Below are 25,543 nucleotides of genomic sequence, written 5' to 3'. Positions count from 1 at the left end.
CAAATGACAGTCCGCATCTTTTAGTTTTTCAACTGCTGGTTGGATAAAACAAGGCATCAGAACATGCCACTTTGATATCAGGCAAAAGTTCTCAGACATTTTCTGACATTTGAGAGACCAAACAGTTCATCAAGTAAACGAGACAAAAGTTACAGCCCTACTAATTAACGTTTTGTTAATGTAAATACTAAAGTTTACAGGTAAATCATCAAGTTTCACAGGATGAATAAATTGTTTATTTGATGAGTTTCTGATATTCTGTTTTCATACATTTACTTTAAGCTATGTTTTAGTTGTGAAGTCTGGCTGTTTTCATGTGAAATTCATTGTGACCTTCGCCCATTCCACTTCTCGTAATTCCATCACCTATAGAGGAAGTGTGCTGGGTAGCCCCACGTAGATGGTCCCGTGATAAACACATGAGATCATCCAACATTTCCCATGTCACAGTAGAGAGACAAGCTATCGTTTACCGGCTAAAATAATAACGGCATTTCTGATCAGACCTGTACGACGATATCGGGGGGTGGTGGCTGAGTTTATGGAAGCACCCGAACGCGCCATGAATGGAAATAAGCCCCGTGTGTTTGCGAAACGGCGAGGACAAGATAGAGGGCGAAAAAAGGAGAAGCAGAAAAACTTTGTGCTAGTCCTTGTCACTAGACCTCAGCCCACACACCGGGGTCGCACATTTCCCCGTGTTTGTCTTTTGTTCGCGCCCCCATCGCTTCCTATCAGGTGGGATCATCTGGTGTGTTCGTGTGCGCGCGCTGAGTCCGAAGTGTCCGGAGAAGAGAAGAGGCGGCACCGAACAGTCGCCCCCGGATCACCAGCAGTGCCACCAACGTGCACGCGCGATCGGCTTCGTGCGTAAAGAGACGTGCCACACATGTTGCTTGGGCTGCTTACTTTTGCACACACACACACACACACACACACACACACACACACACACCGTCATCGTGGTAGAGTCACCTGTACGCACAACTCAGATAATGGCGTTAAAGCAGAAGACGTCATTAATTCTGATTGTTTTGCATGCCCCCCCCCCCGTCCTAGCAGCCTCTGCTTAGTCCTATTGTGGCCCTTTACCATAACAGCAGGCTCACATCCTGGAGGTGGTGCATCATCATTTGGGGAAAACAAAGTTAGCACCCCCCCCCCCACCCCACTCCTTCAAATAACTCACACACACACACACTGAATTGTTCCACTATCTCCGTGGGGACACTCGTTGACATAACGCTCTCCCTAGCCCGTTTCCCCAACCTTAACCATCACAAGTAAATGCCTAACCCTCACCCTCAAACCAAGTCCTTGACCCCTCAAAAAGCAGTCTCTACCGGCGGGGACCTCAATCTCTGTCCCCACGGTGACATGAGTCCCCATGGATTAGTATGCTTTCAGGTTAAAGTCCCCACCGGGATATAAGAGCAAGTACACACGAAACACCCCGATCGACCCCCCTCCCTTTACTCCTCCCTCGCCACATGTTTCCGCCCCCCCCCTCCCGACGCAGCCACTCAAAACACACACACACACACACACACTCAAAACACACACACACACACTGCATGCAGATGAGTTGTGAGAGCTAGAGCTGGCGCAGAGACTGAAAGAAGAAGAAATGCGACTGAGCAGAGAGCTTCCAGCGGTTTCAGATCCTCATATTAAGGAGTAGAAAGAGCCTCCGTTCCGGCCGCTGGCACCTGTGCCTTGCTCACTGGCAGTTGTGCCATGTCTATTATGTAGGACACGACTTCCTAATATGGGCACCCCCCCCCCCCCCCTTACCCCTCCCTAACGTCCACCTCCACCCTGTGTGTCTGTCTCCGTGTGAATAAAACAATCCTTAAAAGAAAAAAAGAAGAGAAAACTGTTCTTCTCCCCCCCTTCTTGCATGTTTTCTACACCGAGCCCCCGTTTCGTTCCGCTTACAACTCCAGAATTGCCACAAATCTGTCGGATGTTGCGGTGATTGAGTTTGTTGTCCAAAAAAAAAAAAAAAAAAAAATTACTCAAAGAAGAGATGAGTGTGTCCGGTGAGCTGGTGGAAAGTTTGCTCAACCTCGGCGCTGGACGTGGTTGAAGGATGTGAGACCGGCCACGCTCACTTTACTCCTACATCTTTTTTTATTCGAATAACTGACTTTAGGCAGCTTTTTTTTTTTTTTTAAAGTCTGGCATTAAGTCTGATGGAATCACATGTATCATCACAAGTGTCATCATGCCGGTTCAAGTTAGGCTGTACAGTGTCTAGGACAAGTGGGAATAATAAATCATTTCTTACACACTTCTGGTTCTGTTGCCACGAGATGACGACCGACAGGAGGTCATACAAGATATTTTTTACTTAAGTCACCCACTACACCCTTGCCTGCATGTAACCTATTTAGTAAATCAAGATCACACCATCGCCTTGCACCTAAAGCCCATTCTGGACACATGGAGAGGTCCGGTGTGCTGTGTATGCGTATCAAAGAGAAGGAAATCGCGAGATGTGCGTACCTGCTTTATCCAACAGACAGATCCAGGGTGACTTCAAGAAGCACAGACAATCCTAAAGGTGAAAGCATGCTATTTGCAGTGTATGCTGGAGTGCCTGATTGAGTAGGTCGAGTCCATTCTGTCCCGTGGAGGGGGGTGGCCGGGGGGAATCCTCCCCGCGATTATTCGCATATCACTTACAATGTGTTGTTTGTGGATGAGCTACGTAAATTCGCGTTGCCCGGATTTAGCCAGAGCGACGGCTGCTATAAAGAAAAGTGTTCGTTTGGTGCCCCGGAGCCTGTTTTGACAATTTCCTGACATCCCTATTCCGCGGCCGAATCGTTCCTCCCGAATTAAATGGAACTATCTGCTATTGTCTCATCAGCGAAAAGTTGTTGATAGTGCTAAGGACGTACGAAGTGCGCGAAGACAAGCAAACAGTTTCCACCTTACCGACTTACTCAGAGTAATGTTGCGAGTTGAAATCATGTCATGGCTCTGCGGAGTTACAAAATCCTGGATGGTGGTGTCGTTTAACTCTCTGCCAATCGAGAGTCATATATTGACAGCTGAGGAGTCCTCCGTGATCCACCCCGTTGCAACACCCACACAGCTGTTTCTAAGGATATTATACTCTTATATGCGGTCAGACTCTGTCTTTCCGTGATGGCCGAGTTCTTCGAAAAATGTGACTGAAGAGAGTAAAGTCTAAATAACTTGATTCTCCAGTTAAGGCTGGGAAAAGCCACTTCCTCTTTTCTCACCAAGCTGTGACACACATTGATAGGCCTTTACAGTTACTCTATTCATTGAGCATATTCTGTGGAAAACTGGTGAAACTGCGTTCAAACATTGTACATTTGTTCTTACTTGATTTGATTTTAAACTGTAAAAAAAAAACGACATCAAAGTGTATATCCTTTTCATTCACTTTTCGTTTCATTGCTTTAATGCTGCTGGAATGCATGATTATAGCCTGACTACTTTATTCTCAGTCAAGCAGGTTCTCAATCCTGTTTAACACATACCCTTGGAAATGACAAACAGAACACAGCAACAACAAAAGGTCAATCTATGCTCAAAAGTCCATTCATAATTGATACAAACTACACAGCTGTTGAGACACACCTGTAGCTGCTAGTTTTGGCTCTAATATTACTTCACGTCCTCCACTTTTCAAAAATAAACTTAAAAATAGTAACAATTAATTAGCTCATTTTTGACACACCCAAGAAAATGCTGACACTGCCTCCGCTTGCAGGACTGGAAAGGTGTGGAAAAGTTTGAACGAAAAAGGTTTTTTTCAGTTACATATACTTGTAAATCAGTGTCTTTGGTGATACCTTTGACGAGTACCTTGTCCCTATCATCACACATTACACTTATCACCAACAAAATGTATACATTTTTCCATGCATTAAGACAACGATGCTTTACTGGTCTACTAATGCTGCCGTGAAAATGTTCTCCAGCTTATTGTAGGCTGAAGTCATCTGTAATAACTGTCACTCCATGGTGTTGTTGTGGGTGCGGTGCAGAGGGCGGGCTTGTTTGCTCAGCATGCGTGCAGGGAGAGGGAGCCATGTTGCTGACTGCTGATGTACCAGGGTCTTAAGACACACAGACATCTCATCAGAGAAGAGCCCTTGAATTGAAGCGGCAGGCACAATGCTTTGCATATGCAGCCCCCAGAGCTCCACAGGGGCTCCCTGAGCATTTGCACACGTATACTGAAACACAACCACCCATACACTCCGACTGACTGACGTACAGTCTTGGTGGAAATTATTGGCAACCCTGAATTTTAAGTACAGAATTTAGAATATCTCCAGAAATAAATGCCGAATAACCAATTCTGTATAATCAAAATATTTTAATAAAATGTCCAAGCTTACTGAGCAAAATAAAAGAAAGAGAAAACTTGTATAATAGTGAAATTTACAAACACAAAATGTAACCAAGACCCAATTATTGGCACCCTTCACTAATATTTGGTTGCAGCAACAATGACAAACTCTGAATGTTTCTTCTAGCCGTCTAGAAGCTTCTTGCACCTGTCTGCTGGTAGCCCACGAGGAAAAGAAGACCCTACCCACAGTAAAACATGGCAGAGGTTTTATCATGCTGTGGGGCTGCTTTGCTGCCTCTGGGACTGGAGGCACTGAATGTATCAAAGGAATGATGAAATCAGAAGACTAACAAAGCATTTTAGAGCGAAATGTGTTACCCAGTGTCAGAAAACTAGGTTTGAGGGAAAGGTTTTGGGTCTTTCAGCAGGACAGTGACCCAAAGCTCACATCAAGCAGCACAACAGAATTTTTGAAAAGGAAAAGATGGACTGTTTTAAACTTGCCAGCAACCTGTAAACGGTTCAGTAACCTTGGACATTTTAATAAAATATTTTGATTATACAAAATTGGTTCATTTGCATTTATTTCTGAAGATATATTCTAAATTCTTTACTTAAAATTCAGGGCTGCCAATCATTTCAGCCAGGACTGTATATCACAAGTGGTAAAATCCTCCCACATAAGATCTGCTAATGTCCGAACACATCCATATGTGTGCAGACATATGAGAAATATGAGCTTCTCAGCTGTACACATATTAAACATGTACCTGAAAACACACTGATAGCCCCTTCAGCATGCATACACATATCTACTAAAATGCAGTGCGCCATTCTTGAAATGGCATTTAATTACAAATAATACACACCCAGGCCTACGTGCATGCATGCGTGTGCGCCTCCTTAGACACACACTAAGATATACATGTTTAACATACTACATAACTACTAAAATACATCCTTCCATGCCATGAAAAAAAACTGATGTACTGCCGGGTACACACATACACACACACCATCACTACTGACGTTCAATATTACATGTATTGAAACAAATATCTATAACTCACACACATTAGTGATACAGTTACAACACAATGAACAAAAGCTTCCCCACTCTTTCTGCTCTTGCTCTCTCTAATGTGTGTGAGTCACTGTTCAGATACTTCCTGTTATAAGACAGCCGTCTTTAAAACAGCCTCCCTCTCTCCATTCCTGCTTTCCAAGTCAGTGGGAATGTCAGGCCAAACACACACCAAGGTTCAGCCCCCCCCCACCACCCCCCATTTGTCTCTCCTTCGCTTTTTCTTTTCGAACCAGTCAGCAGAGAAGCTTCTCTGTTGTTTGTCCAACACCCTTCAGTCGGCAGGTCACCCACTCAGCATTATAAAAATGTGAACCTTCACCTTTAAAAAGGGGACGGAGGTGGGGTGGGGTGGGGTGAAAAATCTTCCACTACCTACTGTACCAGCAGTGCATGCAGTCAACAATGCAGCCGTGCATTTGCAACACTATGCGTAGCTGCTTGTGCATGCGTTGCAGACACAAACAAACACCTCAGGGCAGCTCTTATAATAGCTACCCATGGTATCCAACACAGTGATGTGCACAGTTCTAGGCAGCACTGATTTATATTACTGTGTGCCCTTGAGTTACCTGATTACAGGTTGAGTTGCAAAGAAAAATAAATGAGTTACATGGAAATGTGGTTGATTTCTTTTGAGCACCCATGTTATAAGTAACAAATGTGAGTCAGAACCATTAGGGAATTCATTATCCATATATGTTCCACATATGGTCTCCTTAACATGTGCGAAATATCTGCTTTTGCTGAGGACTGTTACCTTTGTTCAGGTTGTGACCCACTTTTCTCAAATGCTTCACTAAAGTTTACCCTCTCTTCTTCTTAAAATGGCAGCAGTGGTCAGTGCTAGGATACACCGCTGTCACAAGCCTTCTTCAGTGACTGACACCTCCAGCCCCCTTGTGCTCAATTAGCTTGTAGTGCATTAGCGACCGCATGCTAATTGTCAGCTGGCAAAGGAGTGGAAGGAGAACCCTCAAGGAGAGACCTCAGGGAGGGAGGGAGGCTGTGTGGTGGTGGTGGTGGTGGTGTGCTTTGTTTCCTAACCAGCCCGTGAGCACATACAGTATTCGTGGAAGCAGGAGGAAGCCCACATCTCGCTATACAACTTGAAATATTTAAGGGATATCACATTATCTCTTTTGAATAAGGTAAATAACACCCTTTTTGGATTCGGGTGCCACGCCTTATTTAATTCAGCTGAACTGAAGGGAATTAAGCCTGGGTCAAATGTGCTTTGTATGTATGAAATAGATCAATCTAACTGACAGGATCCACATTTTCTTCTTCTTTACTGTTGATTGCAGCACATTTCTCTTTCTTTCTCCTCAGGTGATGTTCCAGTGGCAACAAAGCCTTCCAGAATGAATGTATGTGGATTTAAATCAGAAGGACAGTGTTCTTCTACTTCTTCATCATTACAGGAGGAAGTGCTGCTTCCTCCACCTTCACTCGCTTGCTGTCTATTTCTCTATCTTGTTCACTCGATCTGATACAGCTTTTGGATCACATTTATTTCCTGGTTACACTCCTCCCCTCCTGTCCTTTTAAAATTTTTCATATCTTTCCCAGCCCCCCACCCCACCCCACACACACACACACACACTTTTCTTTTGACCACCTTTTCCTTTCCATCTTATCGAATTCCATAGGGTGGGGAGGGGAAGTGAGGGTGAATCCACCCACGACTGATCATTCATTGCTATTTTAGCAGTGTTGTTCTCAGCTGGGCCACAACATCCACCTACAAAAAAGCTCCCAATGCAATGCAAATCTTGTTTCGTCACTGGATCAACATAAAGTCAGAAGCATAAAAATGGCGATCCATCACAGCACAAACATTGTTAATTCATGCTTATAATAGCTAATTCTCCAGCCGCAGCACGGAGGATAAAGATAAAGGTAAATGTCTGATTCCTGCCGTTGTTAGTTCAGGGTGTGTGGTGTGTGTCTGTGTGTGAGGAAGGGAGGGATGGGTTGTTGAAAAGTCCTCTTAGTATAAAGGGATGGTGACTGATTGAGAAGTCCCAGGTTGTGTTCTGTTGCTAATATAGTTATGTGGTGTAATCGTGCAATAATAACATCATAATCCCATCTGGAATGAGAAACTGTGGACTGTGTGCTACAGTGATTGAGTCCATTTCCTGTGTGTGTGTGTGTGTGTGTGTGTGTGTGTGTGTGTGTGTGTGTGTGTGTGTGTGTGTTTGTGTATATGTTTGTGTGTGTGAGTCTGTGGCAGTGCATTTTAAGTAGTGGCGACTGCAGGAGGCAGCCTGATGGATACAGGATCATACTGCAGCGCTGACATTGTCTTCAGTCCTCCTCCTCCTCCTCCTCCTCCTCCTCCTTCACCCACCCCTACTGTCTGCCTGCCTCTCAGCAGAATTATCACTCTAAAAAAAACACACACACACACACACACACACACACACACACACACACTAGCCTTAAACACACACAGATGCAGGAGCAAGTGCAGCCACACATTCACTGCATGAACACCAATGAAAAACATGACACACGCTGAAAAAGGAGAAAGTACACAAGCTGATTGCAGAAAAGTGCATACATGCAAACACACACTCAAAAGGTAGATACGTGTTCCCTACAGCAAAACTACTGTCCCCACCTCCTCCCTCCCTTGCGTACAGTACACACACACACACACACACACACACACACACACACACACACACACACACACGCACACACACACTCCCCAGCTCTTTCAAAGGCAGCCATGCATGTTCAGAGACAAGGTTCTGCGAGAGCAAACAATAAGTCAAAAACAGCCATCAGGGACACACCGAGAATATCACAGCATGGGATTTGATCATCAAATCTTATGTCATTCTGTGAGTGTTTTGTAGAGCTCACACAAGGATCCCATGTCTGACTTACACAAGGCAAACAGGAAGTCAGACAGGGAGCTGTTGTTCTACCTTGTCACTCACACGCAACCTTGGTTTAGTTGCTGGTGACAGTGATGTGTTAAATGCAGCTCGTTTCAGCGGAGGGGAAGTATCCACTCGTGTCTTAGCCGCTTTATTCAGAAGCAGAGACGGCTCTATCTGTCTTCAGGTTCAAAAGAGATAGAGGGGAGGGAGAAAGTGTGTGGTAATGTGAGTGTGTGTGCAGTAGGAGGACAGGAAAAGGTGCCTACGGCTTGTATATAAGGTTGTATATGCTGTATGCTGAGTGTACGCTTGCGTTTGTATCAATTTTGTTCTGTACATCAACACGTGATGCAATTTGAAGCCACGACTATTGTGCGGCTTGCACTCACGCATATGTTGTCCAGTGGTACTATTATTAAAAACACATGAATAACATCCTTTTTACTGACCCCTCAAAGTATCATTCCTGCTTTTCTCATAAGGTAAAATAAGCCTGCCATCATTTCTGCGAAAACTGTTTTTGCAGACTTTTCCTGTCCTAAACATGTACAGTGTGTGTGTTGGGTTTTAGTAACATCTAAATCATACCTAAGGGTTAATCAATGTTCTGCAACATTCTTTAAATTTTATTTTTGTGAAAGAAGGTGTAAAACTGCAGGTTAGTAATTATGTCATGTCTCCTTTTGTAATCCCGCCATGGTGCTTTTTTAACATCCACAGTGATACCTTGTGTTGAAAGCTGTCATATTACCACCGTGTTTATTCCTGTGATGAGGTTGTAATTAACACGTTGCCCTGGACGTGCTGCCTATTTGACACTGTGTCTGACATTGAATCTGGCGGTAGACAACCGCTCGGAGGCATGTGGTGAGTATGCCAGCGAGAGGCTGGTCTGGACTCCAGGCGACACACCAAATGATATTGATTATCTTTGTTTGGCTATCTCTGCAACTCCTTGCCCTGAAGGACTTAACTCACATTATTGTCTGGCATGAGGCTCTATTACTCCAGTTTAGCGAGCTCTCCAAGCAGTGGTAAATACACTGCTGTGGAAATGTGTCTGTGAGATCCCATAACAAGGCAGTTAAACATATCACTCTGTTCACTCCAAGGTTTTAGTTACACAAACTTTTTTTTAAGGAGAATTAAACATCATTAGTTGAGTTAAAAGTAAATGTACCAGAGAACATTCAGTTCTCGGGATCACAAAAACAAAAGGAATTTAAATAGCAAAGGAGATTGATTTTAAGTAACATAAGTATGAGTAATAACTTCATAATATCAAGGGAAATAACTCCTTATTAGCAATATAGTAATCATCTTAGATGGTCTGCTGGCTAGGAAACTAACTTAACTAAAGTTTAGGCTTTAAAAAGCATGTAATTTCTTGCCCTCTTCCTTCTGCTCTTGCTCTGTTTTAGTCGATATTGAGTAATTCATGGGTGTTTCAAATACGCACCTGCTATGAAATGCAACATTTAACACCATGTGAGGACAGTGCATAAAAATAGACAATTTTTTTGTTAAGCAGTTTCCTCTTACATCACATTAAGTGGTGCAAATGTTCAACTAGGCTCATGCACAAATTTGTTGACAACCAATAAATGAGTGGCATGTCCACTGTATTTATGTGTATGTTTGTGAGTGTGTGTGTGACAGAAATGTCACATAGACCAGTGGTTTTGAAGGCAACCCAAATACGATAAATATGCTGGTGACCGCTTTTTAAGCGATGATACAGTTTTATTCTCGTGTGCATAAACGACATTTATTTTTATCTTTAACGCAAAAATATTTCCATAAGTTAAAACTACATTTTTTCACTTTAGTAGAGCAGTAAAGTAACATTTACAGATGCTGTGACAATGACAATTTCTGACAACTTAAAAAGTTAGTAATCTTTCCTTAAAAGAAAGATTTTTGATAAGAGTTCATTCATTTTTTTTAATTCTGAGAGCTAATATCTTCGTACTAATGCTTTTCAATGCTTTGAAAAACAATCACTTGGACAATTTAGTCTTACCGCCAGGCTATTAAAGTAGCTACAGTCACAGTGCACCTACAGCTATAACGGTAAATTTATAATCAATTTTACACATTGCTGAGTTCCCCAAAATGCTAACAGGAACCATATCCAATACTAACAATATATTTCAGTGTACTCTATATATTGCATATTAGTATCCTTCTTTACTCTCCTAAATGGGTTCCAGTAATTTAGTTAACAATGTACAGTAATGCTTTGCTTACAACCCATCTGAACCCCAAGACACAAAAGACAAAATCTCTCTAATTGTATACTGTATTTACTTCTATAACAACAATTTGATAAATCATTTTAAAAGAATTTGGTTTTGAAATTACAATTAAGGCTCCCTGACAACTATAAAGCTGCATTAAATAATCTGAGGCTGTCAAATCATGTTTTAAATATGCTGAACTATCAAAGCATTAGCAATTATCCTAAAGATGATGAATGAAAAGCATGTTTTTTTTGTTGACGGCTCTCAAAAGTCTTTTTCAAAACACACTGACATGAGTAGGGGACTCCCATTGTTGACATTTTTCAGTTTATCTCCGAGCTCTACTGACAATGCATGAAACATGATTTCAGCTGGAGGAGCTATGGAGTTCAGGCCCCGTATTACCTGCACTGCAGACACTTACAAAATCTGAAATAGTGCTCTATCTAAAACCGGCTTACACAGTCACCCAGCCAACCCTCCCCTCAACCACTCTCACTCACTCACCGTCATACCTACATCCATTGCATCCATATACACCCCCCGTCCCCTGTCGGAAAATTATTATTGAAAATATAATTGTAAAATAAAATTAGTACCATTTATTAATGAGGCTAAACTTATAAAGGCTTTACAAGTTGTAACTAATGGTTAGTAAATAACTTACTGATGTTTTGTAGATCTATTATAAGCCATTAATAAGAACCATTTTTAAGCTGTCAGGTTGTGAAAACTGTGTTTGGTAAGGCCATTATTTTCTAGACACAGGCTAAAGATGATTTAGGCCAAAATCCCTGATAAACAACTACAACTTGATGATTATAACCCTTCGTTGATGATTAATAAAAGTTACAACTGTACACTTGATGGCTTATAAGAAAGTCAGAGACTTTTATGAAAGGAATATCAACATCTGTGTTATTACCAAATTAAAAGGATAGATACAAGCCAATATTTTTCATACCTGCCAACCCAAACATTGTTCTAATTAATGGATTATAACTGATCTGTAAAGCTTTAGTAAATGATAAACCATTTATTAAACTATCTGTTACAACTCATGATGCCTATATTAAGATGGCCCTATAAGAAAGTGATACCACAACATGTAAATGAACCAAAAAGAAAGACTAAAATGACTCATTAATCAAATCGCCATCAAACTCAATGATTCGCACTTTATTGTACAAGGGAATTTTTTTTTATTTGGTTCTTATAATGCAGACCGCTAATAAAAATTGGACAGTAGTGATATCCGTAAAAAAACAAAAATGTTTGTCAGGTATCTTTTGACTGCTACGCTGTTACTGGAGTGAAATGCAAGTTCTTTTGTGTGATGCAAGGCCAAGTATATGAAAGCTGTCATTCCAACCAAGGACTACAGCAGGTGATTTCAGTTATTAGCTCCTGTCTGGCGGAAGGAGTTAATCACCTGCTGTACAGTACTTGTTGCTTAGAAACCTGCATATGTGGCTGGACTGCCTCGACTTTTGCATACTCTATACATGGTGCATTCATGCTGCACTTAAGTACAATTGTGAAGTATTTGTCCATACCTGAGGATATCAAATTTATGCTACTTTATATTTCTACTTTTAATGCGACTACATTTATTGATGTAAACTTCCAGATTAAAAGAGAACTCCACCGACATAGCATCGCATTTCTATAGCATTGTCTGACTCCTGAAAGTAAAAAAAAAAAAAAGCCCAAAATGCTGACTCGTCACATGACTCAAGGCAATTTATCAGACTGCATGCAGCTCTAGGGCCATAAAAGGCTTTATACAATTAGTTTTCTACATACGAAGTAGCACTCCACGTGACCTGTTTTACACTTTGATATGTAAAATCCTCAGAGGTTCCCTTTTACAAATACACACATACGAGAACATTAAAATAAATTAAATTAAAAAATAAAATATTTTGAGATACACTGTTTTGCTAATGAAGCAGTGACTCCCAACCCTTTTGGCTGGCGCCCCCTTAGAAAAAAATCAGTGCACTGATGGAGCCCCTTGTCACATTTAAGATGTCTATGAGGGGTTCCACCCAAGAGCAAAGCAAAGATGAGAAAGTTTCAAAAATGACTACAAATTTGTGTCGCAAAAGTCTTTTTAGCTGTCTTTTCCCATTAGTCATCTCATGACCCCTTTTGATTCTTCAAGTACATTTAGCTGATAATACTGCTGTACTTTTACTCATGTGGGATTTTGATTGTAAAACTTTTAATTGTAAGTCTTTTCACATTGCTATATTAGTACTTTCACTTCAGTAAAGGCTCTGAGCACTTCTTCCAACACTAACATCCTCACATTTACCAGCTTTGTGGACAGTGTACACATTTTCTGGTAAACAGGTACATCTGCCACAAAGTTGCTGCGTATTTATCTGTATTTCTGAAACTTTACAAATTGTTGTTTTGAAGCGCACAAAACACACACACACACACACACACACACACACACACAGACGTCTTGTGTTGCTGTCCACTTATCTTGACCTTGCTAATTATATCCAAGGTGTATGTGACAGCTGTTACTTGTACTGCCCTGAGTACCCAAACCGACCTATCAAGCCCTATATCTGTTTAACTGAACTGAAGTTATGATTCAGTGTGTGTGTGTGTGTGTGTGTGTGTGTGTGTGTGTGTGTGTGTGTGTGTGTGTGTGTGTGTGTGTGTGTTCGTGTGTTTGGAGGAGGGGGGGCACAGCCCCCTACCCCACAAAACCACCAGCAGCATCCCACTTCACAACACCCTACCCACCCCCAGTCCCCTTCTGCAGAGTACAGCCTGGATCACCAACATACACAGCTCCAGCCAGTAACAATAGCTCCAACACAGAAGCAATGCTTAAAACAGCTGACATTGAAAAGTGTGAGTTTATGACCTCATTCCAAAAGAACTTTGGACATATCGAGTGGATATTTGCATAGGATCACACTGAAACATTTATCAAAGTTTACTAGCATATCAAAGCTGCTTATACAGACAGAAACCTGTTGCCTCAAGCAGCAAAGTTACCAACAAATTTAGTCAAATAAATGCCATAAAATCACACAAATCAGGGGTAATTTGACTGTTTTACATGATCTTGAAGATTTGAATATGGAAAGTAAAACCTGAAAACACACAGGCCTCATATAGGAAGATGAAGGAGGAAATCATGGCAAGGCATGCATTTTTTTTTATAGCGAGTGGGGGGATGGGTGGCTTTTTAGATTGTCCCTCCTCCCTCTGTCTTTTTTTCTCTTCCCTCTCATCTTTGTTCAAGGGCTGCCTGGCTAAAACAGGCCGCCCCTGCACACTGAGCTGAAGTCGTGATACCTGAGTCAAAAGTCAGTAAGACATCGCCACTGACTGGGAGTTGGTTTGTTTACTTGAGATATTGCATACTATTATTGTGTGGTGGTGGTGGTATGTGCCTGACAAAGTGAAAGAGTGAGTGTGTGTGTCTATATGTGTGTGTGCATTTACGCATGGGAATGAGTGGGTGGGGTGTCAGGGGAGCAAAGTGAATTATTTCACTTATTTTTTATTTCACTTATATTACACACATATTGAATATTAATACATTTAAATAAATATCAAAAACTTTTATAGCTTTATTACAACACTTCATTATTTTTACTGTTTCTCCACCTTTCTATGATGAATAGTGATTAAAAAGACTTACGAAAACATTTTTCATCTTATCATCATAACCGTCATCTCCTTTTTTCCTTCTCCCCTTCATCGCCATACAACAAGTGGCTCTGGTGTATCCCCCTGGTTTAATGACCACTGATGGTGCACAAACACAATTTCCAGCTCCATCTATATGCTGTGGGTAGGCAAGGGACACACAAAGCTCCTCACTGAAAACTCCTCTCTCTCCGTCTCCCTCACAAAGCCCACATGCCTCTCATTTGTAAATCACTTAAAAGCATGACAAATGTGCATTGGAAGTTTCAGAGCGTCCCTCTTGAAAGCGTTTGCAAGTCTCTCATTCACACCCCTTTCTCCGATACACAACCGTATTGTACTAACTAGGCATATAGCTTGGCTATAGATGCATGGTTATTGTTTCTTAATTGCTATCGGCTTGAATATGTAGCAGAAATATTTACTGTAATGAAAAAGCAGTTTGTGGTGCGCATTAGTCTTATCTTTGTTTTCTCTTTTGCTTCTAAGAGAATAATGAGATATGTTTAAAATAATAGAGGCAGGTCAGTGTGATTGGGCTGATTACATTCAGTGTTTCTAGTGGCTGAACAGGAAGGAGTTTTGTAGTTGTGAAATGATTTGAGAGCAGAAAGAATGTTAGACTGAAATCCAAAACAAAAGAGTCTTGTCCAAAACACTAATCCCACAGGAACGTTTCTGCCATAGACTGGGAATTACTGTGTATTTCAATCATGTGACGGGCCATCAAGCACGAGGGTTACAGCAACTTCTTGAGTGTTTGGGTTTGAATGTAGTCTATATACATGGCTTCAAATTTATATATCCACAACAGTATTTTACATTGCAGGCTCTGAATGAAACATGCTGTGTTTCAGTGTGTTAACAGATCATCTCAGGTTTCCAAAAATGTGGGGAAAAGAAATGTAGTGGTACTATATTTACAGAATTGTTTTTAAAAGTCTGGTTCATACCAACCAGTGAGAAGATTCTGAAAGGGTCACAAAGGGGTCACTAATAATTATGTAATTAAGTAGATTATCTCTCACAGTAGTCTCTCCTGTGGCTAATACATTTAAATGTTAGTTTTTCAAAAAGATACTTTGTTAAATTTTCAATTTTACATCTACAGTTAAAAAAAAAAAAATCAAGGACATAACATCTCTAAATCATCATTGTCCAATTTAAAGGACACAATTGCCAAACTCAAACCTTCATCAAGTCGTCTAGATGTAATGCCTGCCAGATTTCTGAAGGTGTTTAACAGTATCCCACTATTTTATCCATTGCAAACTGCTCTGTCTATAGGCTGTGGTCCCTGTCTTCATCATGCAGTAGTGCACCCACTACTCAGAAAACCTAGCCTCGACCCTCTTGATTTTAGACCCATCTTCAAATTACAATATTCGTTGAAAATGTTAGAGAAGGTTGTTTATTTAAAGTTGATTTCTTTTATTAATAATCAGAAAATCTTCTACAGATTTCAATCAGGTGCCGCTCACATCGTAGTACTGAAACTGACTACATACAAGTTACCGATGATCTTTTAGTTTCAGCTGATGCAGGAGACTGTTCGATTTAGATTCTATGTGATCTCAGCTCAACTTTTGACACAGTTGATCATTCTGTTCTTTTGGACCACCTTGAAAAGTGGGTTGGCATCAGGGATACTGCCCTAGACTCATTCAAATCCCTCTTAGCAAACAGAAACCTTTTTGGTTTCGGTTGGTGATGCCTTCTCTTTGACTGACCTGTTGTGTTCTCTGAGGCTCCATCCTTAGCCCCCTCATGTATATGCGGCTACTGAGACATTTCATTTGTACACACAACATTCAATACCATTGTTATGTAGATGAAACTCAAATGTATGTCCTATTAAAGACCAGTGAAGAAGCCAACTTTCATAATCTTGTCTGTTTGAAATAAGATGCTGGATGTCCCAAAACTTTCTCCGGCTAAATGAAAAACAAACAAACAAACAAACAAACAAAATCAGAAATGATTATTTTTGGTCCTCCAAAGTCCAAACAGACTTTTCCAAACATCCTGGCTCCCTGTATGTAAAACCTGCAGCCAGAATTCTGGGTGTAGTATTTGACAATGACCTCTCAAAGACAAAGTTATTTTGTCATGGTTTTATCAGCTGAGAAGCAGTGCAAAGATCAGGTCTTTTCTCTCTCGACCTGACGTTGAGAAGCTCATACATGTTTTCTTATCAACCCGTTTAGATTACTGTAATTCACTGCATGAAAGGGTTGAGTCAAAAAACGATCTCACACATTCAGCTTGTGCAAAATGCAGCTGCTTGGCTTTTAACAAATCTAGAAGACAAGATCATATCGCCCACCCACTTCTTCATTGCTTACTGGTCAGTTTAAGAATTGATTTTAAGATTGTTATTAATTGCTTAATGCACTTCATGGTTTAACTCCCAGTTATATTGCTGAGTTACTGCTCCCCTACAAGCCAGAGCGCAGCCTCAGATCTTCAGGCAAGGCTCTTCTGGTTGTTCCTAAGCCATTCAAGGCCCCTCAGCTCTGGAATTCCCTCCGGAATATCAGGTGGTGGAAATGTTCTGGAATTAAAGTTTAAAATATGTGCGGGGAACTCGTTTGCACTTGACAATTACATTCTGCCTGCACTTAAATTATTTTGGAGTTTAATGTAAGGGGTTCTTTAAATGGTAATGCCAGAATTTAAAATAAGAAGTTCAGCATTAAAATTATCTCACTGTCTTCATTAAATTTTCACTTGCTAATATCCATTTTAACATTTTATCATGCTGTGGGTGTCTAGCAGCCTAATGATTAAGGCACAATAATTGCAACGTCCACAGTTCGATTTCCAGCTGGGGGCCCTCAGTTAATGTCATACCCTTCTCCCTCTGTCGTTGTTTCCTGTCTCTCTGTAGACTGTCAAATAAAGGCAAAATGCCAAAAAAAATCTTTAAAATATAAGACCTTTTATCATGTTAATTTTTAAGTATTCAGCAATTAGCAACAAAAATTTCAAGACAAACATGTGATTGTTATCAAATGCTGGCAATGACTTTTAGTCTCTGTTCTGTGGATTCGTTACCTATGAAGACAAAACTTCCATCTTTACACTTACGGAAGGACATTAAATATCAAGGTCAGGTCAACATTTTTATTCCTTAACCCAGTGGTTGAAAGTACATTTACTCAAGTACTAAAAACATATAATAAATATTAAAGCTCAACAATTAAACTAGTGTTTCCCAACATTTGTGGCTTGTGACCCCTTGCATAAAAGCAGTGTCTGTTTGGGTTCTTATCAAGTTTCAAATGTTTGAGTTTTGAGCAGTTTCACCAAAGATAGATTGCCCCAATAAACTTTTTGAGGCCCAAAAGGGGAAAATTATCTAATATTTTACAAAAAAAAGGTTAGAAATTAATACAAACCTGTGTAGAATAGTTTGTTTACATTGTGACCCTTTGGATGGGCCCAGCCCCCTAGTTGGGAACCTGTACTGCCAGGTACAATAGCACTTACGAATGAATGCATCAGTATTAGAAATCTAATGATTTATCAGTCATAGAGCCACTTTACTGCAGAACAAGTACTTTGAGTTTTCATACTTAAAGTGCATTTTGCTGATAATACAAATGCACTTTTACTCAAGTAGGATTATGAAGGCAGAATTTTTTACTTGTAATAGAGTATTTTTGCATTATTGGTACTTTTACTTACGTAAAGGATCTGACTACTACTTCCACCAATGACCTAGCCAAACAAATGATGCTTTCTTATTGTGCATGCCAAGAAGTGAGATCTTGCATTGACAGTTTTTTCGTGCGTTTTACCACTCTGGCCGGTAGACAAACCTTGCAAATTATATGATTAAAAATATGTAACCATCCACTTTCAGAACAATGCTAGTTGTCAACAATGACTGAATATATGACTGTTTGTTGATTCCTACTAATTTTACTTTCACACTACATACCAGCCATTTATTACAGACACAGACACAAAGACAAGATTTTGTCTTTCATCACATACAATACGCTGACTAAATAGACCCTACCCTTTAAGGTTAGCCATAGGCCTCCTTTCATTGGAATCAAAACACACAATGCTGTGTGTTCAAGCCTTCAGTGTCTCTCTACAGCATACTGTCAGAGGTCTTTAGAGTTGCTGCTCTTACAGGAAGTTATGGTTGATTGTCAGAAGTGGTGCTGTAAATACCTTCTGAGATACTGTCTCCGTCATACTGAAATGCTTCCCATGGTTTTTAGTGTCTGGCAGTGCTGAGAAGGAAACCTAAGAGGAAAACACATTTTTAAAAATTACACAAAATCTTACATTAGGATTTAATTGTGTCTTCTATACTATATGTATGTACTATATTATTTAAATATTTGTTCATTATCTCACCTGTCTATGACCAGACAAACACAGTGAATATGGCTCTGAGTTTGCTTTATATCAAAGGGATCTAAATCAGGTAAAATAATAATTAAAAGTACTGGTTACCTAACAAACTGGCTGCCAGGTAATTCTTGCCATCCTAACATAGAAACCCTGACAAAAGTGTGACACATTGTTCTGAGAGGAATCATCTTGTAATGCCATTTACTAATGTATGGAATTCCCCAAGCACGCTCATTGCTTATGAAGTGTGCTTCTTATTCTCATGAGCCATTACATATCGGTAGGAAGTGTGTGCTGTTGCTTTCACTTCACCTTTTTAGTGTGGTGTCAGTCTTAATGAGACATTTAAACAAAACGTTAATGGTGTATTTTTTAAAATGAGTCACATTCTCCTTGAGATCAGTTTGTGAACTGACACGGAAATAAGAGACTGGGAGATAATTTAGTCAGATCTATACACTCTTTGAAGAGGCACAGAAGCTCCTTCAACATACACCTGACAATTTAGACTGATACAGCTATCACATCTTTGTGAATCACCCATAAACATGTTGTGATGAAAAATTAATGAGGTACACTTTGTCAAAGAATAAATTATTTATCTCTGCACAAGGTTTCAACACCTCTATTAGGCATCTGGTCAGTCCCTGCAGGACTGTGTGGGACTTATTTATTCCACGTCACTATAGCACAGAGCGAAAAGGATGTCATGACACATCAAAGTTTTCAGCTTTTCTTCAGCTCCCTTTATTTAGGCACTTTGGAGTCTCTGTCCCCTCAACTGGCTCAAATAATACACATATGCACATCTCTGCTCCCACCACCACCACCACCACCCTTGTGTCTTTGTATGAGACCCCTGCCTCGCCCAATTGTCATGTTAATTACCTGTTTGCTCTGTTTTGCAGGAGCCCACCATCCATCAAAGCGTCTCCCAGCTTTTCATCTCACACAGTGCATCTCTACCTGTAATTAGGTTTGGGCGAGGGAAAAGATGGATTTTGTTAGCGCCATGCAGAGGGAAAAAGAAGACATTAGGAAGTCTCCATGGCTGTTCTGGGACTGGCTTTTAATGGTGTCTAATTGATCTGAGCTGTCATGGCCCCACGGCTTCACGTGGAAGGAAGCTGATTATCCTTATGTTTCCTCCTCAGTGCATAAGCATTAGCTCAGTCCTCTGGCTTTTACATTCGGATAAGGTGGGTGCATGCATGTGTGTACATACAGGTGTGCACACATGTGAATGTGCCTCTGATTATGTGCATCCGTGTAGGCAAATAATACTACAAATTTTATGCACTCTGTATGGGTGGCTAAAAGGCGGGGGGTGGAATTCTGTTTCTGCTTACTGTATGTCTCTATGTACATTACATTCAGGCAGTCACAGATGAGTATGCACTGTATTTGCTGTGTGTACAAAGAATGTGTGAGGAGGGGGGTATTAGGGGAGTGTGTATGCATGCTTGTATTTATAGTGGCTGAGGAGAGGCTCTATTGTGGTCGGAATAATTTTAACATCCAGATGCGCAGAAGCCGGGTGGAAATCGATACAGACGATGGCTCTCGAGCAGGTGATGAGCATACTGTCATAATGCAGTTAGGATGGAGAAGGATTAATATTTAAGAGTAATCTGGACTGAACAGATGGGCAGTGATGAAAACATTGCATGCGAGTGTGAGGATGAGGTCACACTAAACGGTGATATAGTAATCGAATATAGTCATTCAAATAAGTTGAAATAATAATTAAGAGGAGATTATAAAAACTATTAGAGCTCAAAAATGACTTTGTAATGATTTAGTTTATAAAAGGTATTGATAATCATTATCATTAATAATAATACTTATTGGGTGCCTATATATAAGTAAAAGAGAAGAAGACAAAAAAATAGGGAATAAGGGGTCAACAATTTTGTGTCTAAGAGGAAGTATTATTACTAGGTAACAATGTTGAATTGAACTGAAATGATTTATATTATCCTCTATTATAAAATTATGATGTATGTACAAAAGTGATTTTTGGATATTGCAATTTAAAGAGTATTTTTTTTAGCCTAGTGTGATTATTTTTATTAATATAGTTTTAATGATTTTCATGTATTTTCTTTTTAAATTACTGTTGTTGCTGGGGAACAGTTAGTGTTAGACTGGGAGGAAGAGTGTGCCCTTATAGCTATAACTAGTTTATAGTTTTATAGGTTATGTTTATGGTTGTAAAATAATGGTTAAATACTAGGCTTTAAAATGTAGTTTTCAATTGTTCACACCCTTTTCATTGTAATTATTGTCTTATTACATTGTTACAATAAAGTATAGCATAAGGTTTTTTGTTTTTTAATTAAGTTTAAATGCCACATGTAGTTTAGCTCCTTTTCGTGACATAGCTGCTGTGAAAGGACATATAGGCTAGGAATGTTAGTATCCCGTTTGTATTTTGTAATTATTCAATATCTACTGGGAAACTGAAAAAAGTTCTTACGGTGTCATTTAGTCCTAGGTACCCCTCTTGTTACCCCGTTTCCTGAACTTCTTCACTTGTACCTATAAGTATTTCTCTGATACCCTTTGTGTACAAAATATTTACACTGTAATTTGTGGGCTGTAATCTAAAGGCATTACACATCTTTTCAACTGAAATGTATTAGTGAAAATATTAGATTATATTTGGGATCGGATTACATGACCAGCTCAGAACAACCGTGATTACATTCTAAGCACTTAATCTGAAAACGCTCATCTATTAAAATTATCCCTGCCTGACAGAATATAAACACATTTCTATGAATAGAAGGAGCGAATGTAAAAATGCATTTTCTGTATGTGTTTACTTCCTCGTGTTATGTACTGTAGGGATGTCCATGCTGCTCTGCTGACCTTCAGCATGAAATGAAGAGTGTCTGATGCCTCTGGTGTGTTTGGAGGGGCTTTCTCTTTTCCGAAGATGGACAGCCATGCATTATTGATTACAAAACACTCCTGCAATGCTATTTCATCTTTCAAGCACAGCTCACAGTGAATTGGGCTTTATTTTAGAGCAGCTTAGATTTAGTTGGTATTAACGTGTGCACCTTGTTTGTATAATGCTTTCTCCTTCTTTTTCCTCCCCTCTCTCCTTCCTTCCCTCTAACACCCAGTGGGAGGCTAAATGGTAGATATGCAGAAACAAGTCCCTTATCTCCACATCCCTCTGCACAGTGCGCTGACAGAGAATTGCACAAGACAAAAGACAAAGGTAGGCAGAGACAAAACAATGTGGAACAATGGGAGGGTGAAATACAATCCAATGGTTATTACACCAACTCTGTCACATCCAACAGTGTTAATTTGACTTTATTTTGAGCTCTGTGTGTGTGAAGAAATTACAGCACACATCTGCATACAGAGACACTTTTTGTGCATACTGTATTCATATTCAAAGCTAACGCTGAGAATGCACATATTACATGTTGACATTAGTTTTTCACTGCCTACATTTCATTTGCTGGTATATTCTCAAACCACACTTATTGCTTACTGATTTTTCTGACACTCTTTGCTCTACTATTGTTATTTTGGACAAGGCGTGTGATGGTAGCAACATCTCATTGTAATTCTTAATTAATGTTTCAATCACTGACTGTGAGATGTTACATATTCATTTTGCTGAATTCATATTAATATTCTGTTTTTCTTAAGGGCTCATTTATGTTTTGAATTTTCAAAGTAAAAAATAAAAATCGTTTGCATGTTTCAAAGCTTCTTTACCAAAGCAGAGAGCCAGCAGTCCAGAGAGTGTTGTTGAACATGGCCTTACCTCCCTGGTCCCCTGTTGAGGATGGTCACAGGGGAGGACGCCCATGGCGACCACGGCTGTCAGATGCTGTTTCCATGATGCCGAAGAATGATTGGTTTCATGGATCCGGACAGTGCTCTCTGACAGCACAGGGTGAGACTCTGCCACACCTGGGAGAAGATACACTGGCAGGATGTGAAATGTTATTGAACAAGGTCATTCCAAGGGTCATCCTAAGCCCTGTCACCCCCCCCATAGAGGAATTTACAGCCCGGCCTCGTGCTACATATGGAGAATTTTAGGTCTGAATTTATCCTTTGTTTGAGAATGGAGTCTGACTTAGTCTTTGTCTGGCTCTGTGCGAGGTGGTGGTGAATCTGCAGACAACAATGTCCTGGTTTGACAGGGAAAACATACAATTCAAAATCAGCAAAGACATCCTTAAGTCATGGATGTTTCTATTCTAACTGTGAATAGTCTGATATCATTTAAATTGCTGAATTGCTAAGATTTTGATCACAATAAAAAAACAAACAAGCACCATATTTTCAAGTCTGACTCATGTCTAGCCTAGTCTGAGGAAAAGCGCGGCCAGTATCATTGTTGCCAATGGTGAGGCTTGTTAGAATGAATGACAAGTCCAGAGATAGGACTCAACAACAGTAGCTCTCTCACTCTCTTTCCCTTCTCAGCATGTTTTTCACAACATGACTTTAGCAAGTCTCCTGGAGAGGTGGGCTTCCTGACAATCTCACTCCCAGAGCTCATGACAATTTTAATGATTGATCACTCTCCTCCTGACTGCGGTGAGAGGAAAGAGAGCAGACCACAGCTCAAAATAAAAAAAGGAGAGGGAGGAAAGAGGGGCGTGGACAATTCCACAAGGTCAGAATGATGTCCAGTCTTTTGTTTTTTTTGTTTGTGTTTTGTTTTCAGTGGTGAGATCAGTGGCCTGTGCAGCCGTGAGGGGACAGGCAGAGTAACTGGCGGCCTGGCAGGAACAGATGTTCCTACACAATGAACATGCACTTGGTTGGCTGCTTATTCACCAGAAGTCAAGGGGCTTACTTCCCGTTTTTTTGAAACAAAAAAAAATACAGCAGAGAGTCATGGCTTTCCACCTGTAGGCCAATCTCTGGCAAAAGATGTTGCTGAGGCAATCAGACGCATATACTTTATGATTTGAAGATACAGCCATTCAACAGAAGAGCATCTATTTATGGTTATAGTATGCTAAAGTTGCACACAAACCTGGTGTGTGTTTGCACGTATGTGCGATTTCTCAAACACTCTTTTTTTTCTTGATGAAAAATGTATAGTTTAGGTGTCACCTTATTTCTTTGGGGTCTGTTCCTTGTAGTTCTTTTTTCTTTTTACTGCAAACTAAACATAAACTTTTTTTATTCTGTATCTATACTACTCCCCACCGTTAATGCTACATGCACTTCACAGGCAGCAACTATAGGGCACATGTGCTATGTTTAGCAAGTAGAATCTGACTCCGTGCTCTGAATGGAAAACTTGAGGTCAATTATCTACTAGCTTGCCAAACAATCGTACCAGCAGTTTAAATTGCAGAATAATGTGAACAATTGCATTTCATGGCAATTAGCAAGGAGCGAATGATAATACTACATTCCATGGCACATGCCGATACATAGCTCATCTGAAGAGCATAAAATCTTAGAGTAGACACATCTGGCGTCAGGCTGGGTCCTGTCTCAAAATAAAATTCTTTGATTTCTCCATTACCTTCTATTACTATGTCAGACTTCTTTTGTTTCTACAGTAAATGTTTTTCTAATGAGATATATATTAACGCAAATGCCCTGACTTTCCATTTCTTAGCATTGACCAGATGGAACCCTGTGAGATTTATTGTTTTTCTCCACCAAGATAATCGCCTCAATTAACCTACACAAATAAATACAGGCAGTGTTTTAGTTTCAAACACTCTGGACATTCACACTCTCTTCTTCTTCCTTTATTTTCATAAACAGCTCTGCTCCCTTGTGCTCAGTATTCAAATAAATACACCAATTTGCTGGGAGTCATTAACTGATTCAGATCCAGAGGAGGTCTGAGTGAAACACACATTCTTTGAGGCGGCTGACATCAGTAGCACACTCCTAAACAGGACCAATCCCATTTCATCAGCACAGTCAGCAGCTTGTTGGCATCTCCAGGATCATTGGCTCATAAATGACCAAAGCCTTTCATAACTTATTGCCTCCCTCTGCTGGTCAGAGTAAACACGTTCTACAACGTGCCTCACATCCTGTTGGAAAATCAATATGATATTGTCTATGGTACTCAGTTGTGAGTTCAAAACTAACATATCACACGTGTTCCTCTTGGGAATTACAACTTAATGCATTTGTAACACTGAGGATAAGTCACTTTATCTGAATAGAATCAATGTAATAATAACTTTACTGCTCTTATAATATTCTTATATTTCCTACAGAAAATCTATACTTTTGGATAACACTTATGATATCCCATTATAGTTCTTTTTCATTAGAGTATCAATGACAATCATTTTTTGTGAAAAGCCTCCTGATGATTGTTATTTTTGGAAAATGCTAGAACATGTTATCTAAATAGTTCCTTTATTTTCTTTTTTTCATGTACACTTTCAAACTTTATTTACTTTTGACTGCGTATTTATTGTTGTATACATGGACAGATTAAACTGCTAGGTGGCTGCGTGCCCCCCCATTAGTTCTCTGGTTGAACAAAAATGTATTCAGGAATATACAGGGTGTAAAATTTTTGGCATATAGTAGAAAGAGCAGGTAATGTGGCACCTTTTCCTGCAGGGCTTTATCATTTCAGTTAATAATGTGCTTTAGTTGTGTATATTGCCATATCATTTGCTACAAGTCATATTACCACAAAACCATCAGACACACATGGGGCTTTCAGGGCCCCTGAGGGTTTACAGTACAGCTAAAAGCAATAGGCTATCTGGTCACAGGTGCCATCTAGATTATTTCTAATAAAATAACTAAACGTATATGTATTTATACATGTTCCTAACTTATATATTTAGGGCATTGACATGAATTCAGCCACATTATTTGAGAACAACAAAAATCCACAACATTATAGAAAAAACCTGGTGTACACCATGGAGGTGCAAATACT

At 40.0% G+C, this 25,543-nt stretch overlaps 1 protein-coding gene across 5 annotated transcripts in view; it reads right to left on the bottom strand.

The window, feature by feature from the left end:
* The window catches only part of LOC120783883 (zinc finger protein 516-like), a 69,434-nt gene that overhangs the window by 43,728 nt on the left and 163 nt on the right, over window positions 1-25,543 (bottom strand). The window contains exons 2-4 of one of the 5 annotated variants that reach the window (XM_040117227.1): window positions 22,415-22,563; window positions 19,510-19,587; window positions 18,436-18,510 (exon numbers count right to left, since the gene is read on the bottom strand). The gene's annotated coding sequence lies outside the window, so the exon portion shown is untranslated. Of the gene's footprint in view, window positions 1-2,508; window positions 2,574-2,943; window positions 3,030-18,435; window positions 18,511-19,509; window positions 19,588-22,414; window positions 22,579-25,543 lie in introns of those variants that run through there. The other 4 variants (XM_040117226.1, XM_040117229.1, XM_040117232.1 and 1 more) reach the window with 4 other exon arrangements.

This window comes from Xiphias gladius, chromosome 22, assembly GCF_016859285.1.
Source record: "Xiphias gladius isolate SHS-SW01 ecotype Sanya breed wild chromosome 22, ASM1685928v1, whole genome shotgun sequence".
Classification (NCBI taxonomy): Eukaryota; Metazoa; Chordata; class Actinopteri; order Istiophoriformes; family Xiphiidae; genus Xiphias; species Xiphias gladius.
This window is presented reverse-complemented; position numbering and strand designations above follow the sequence as displayed.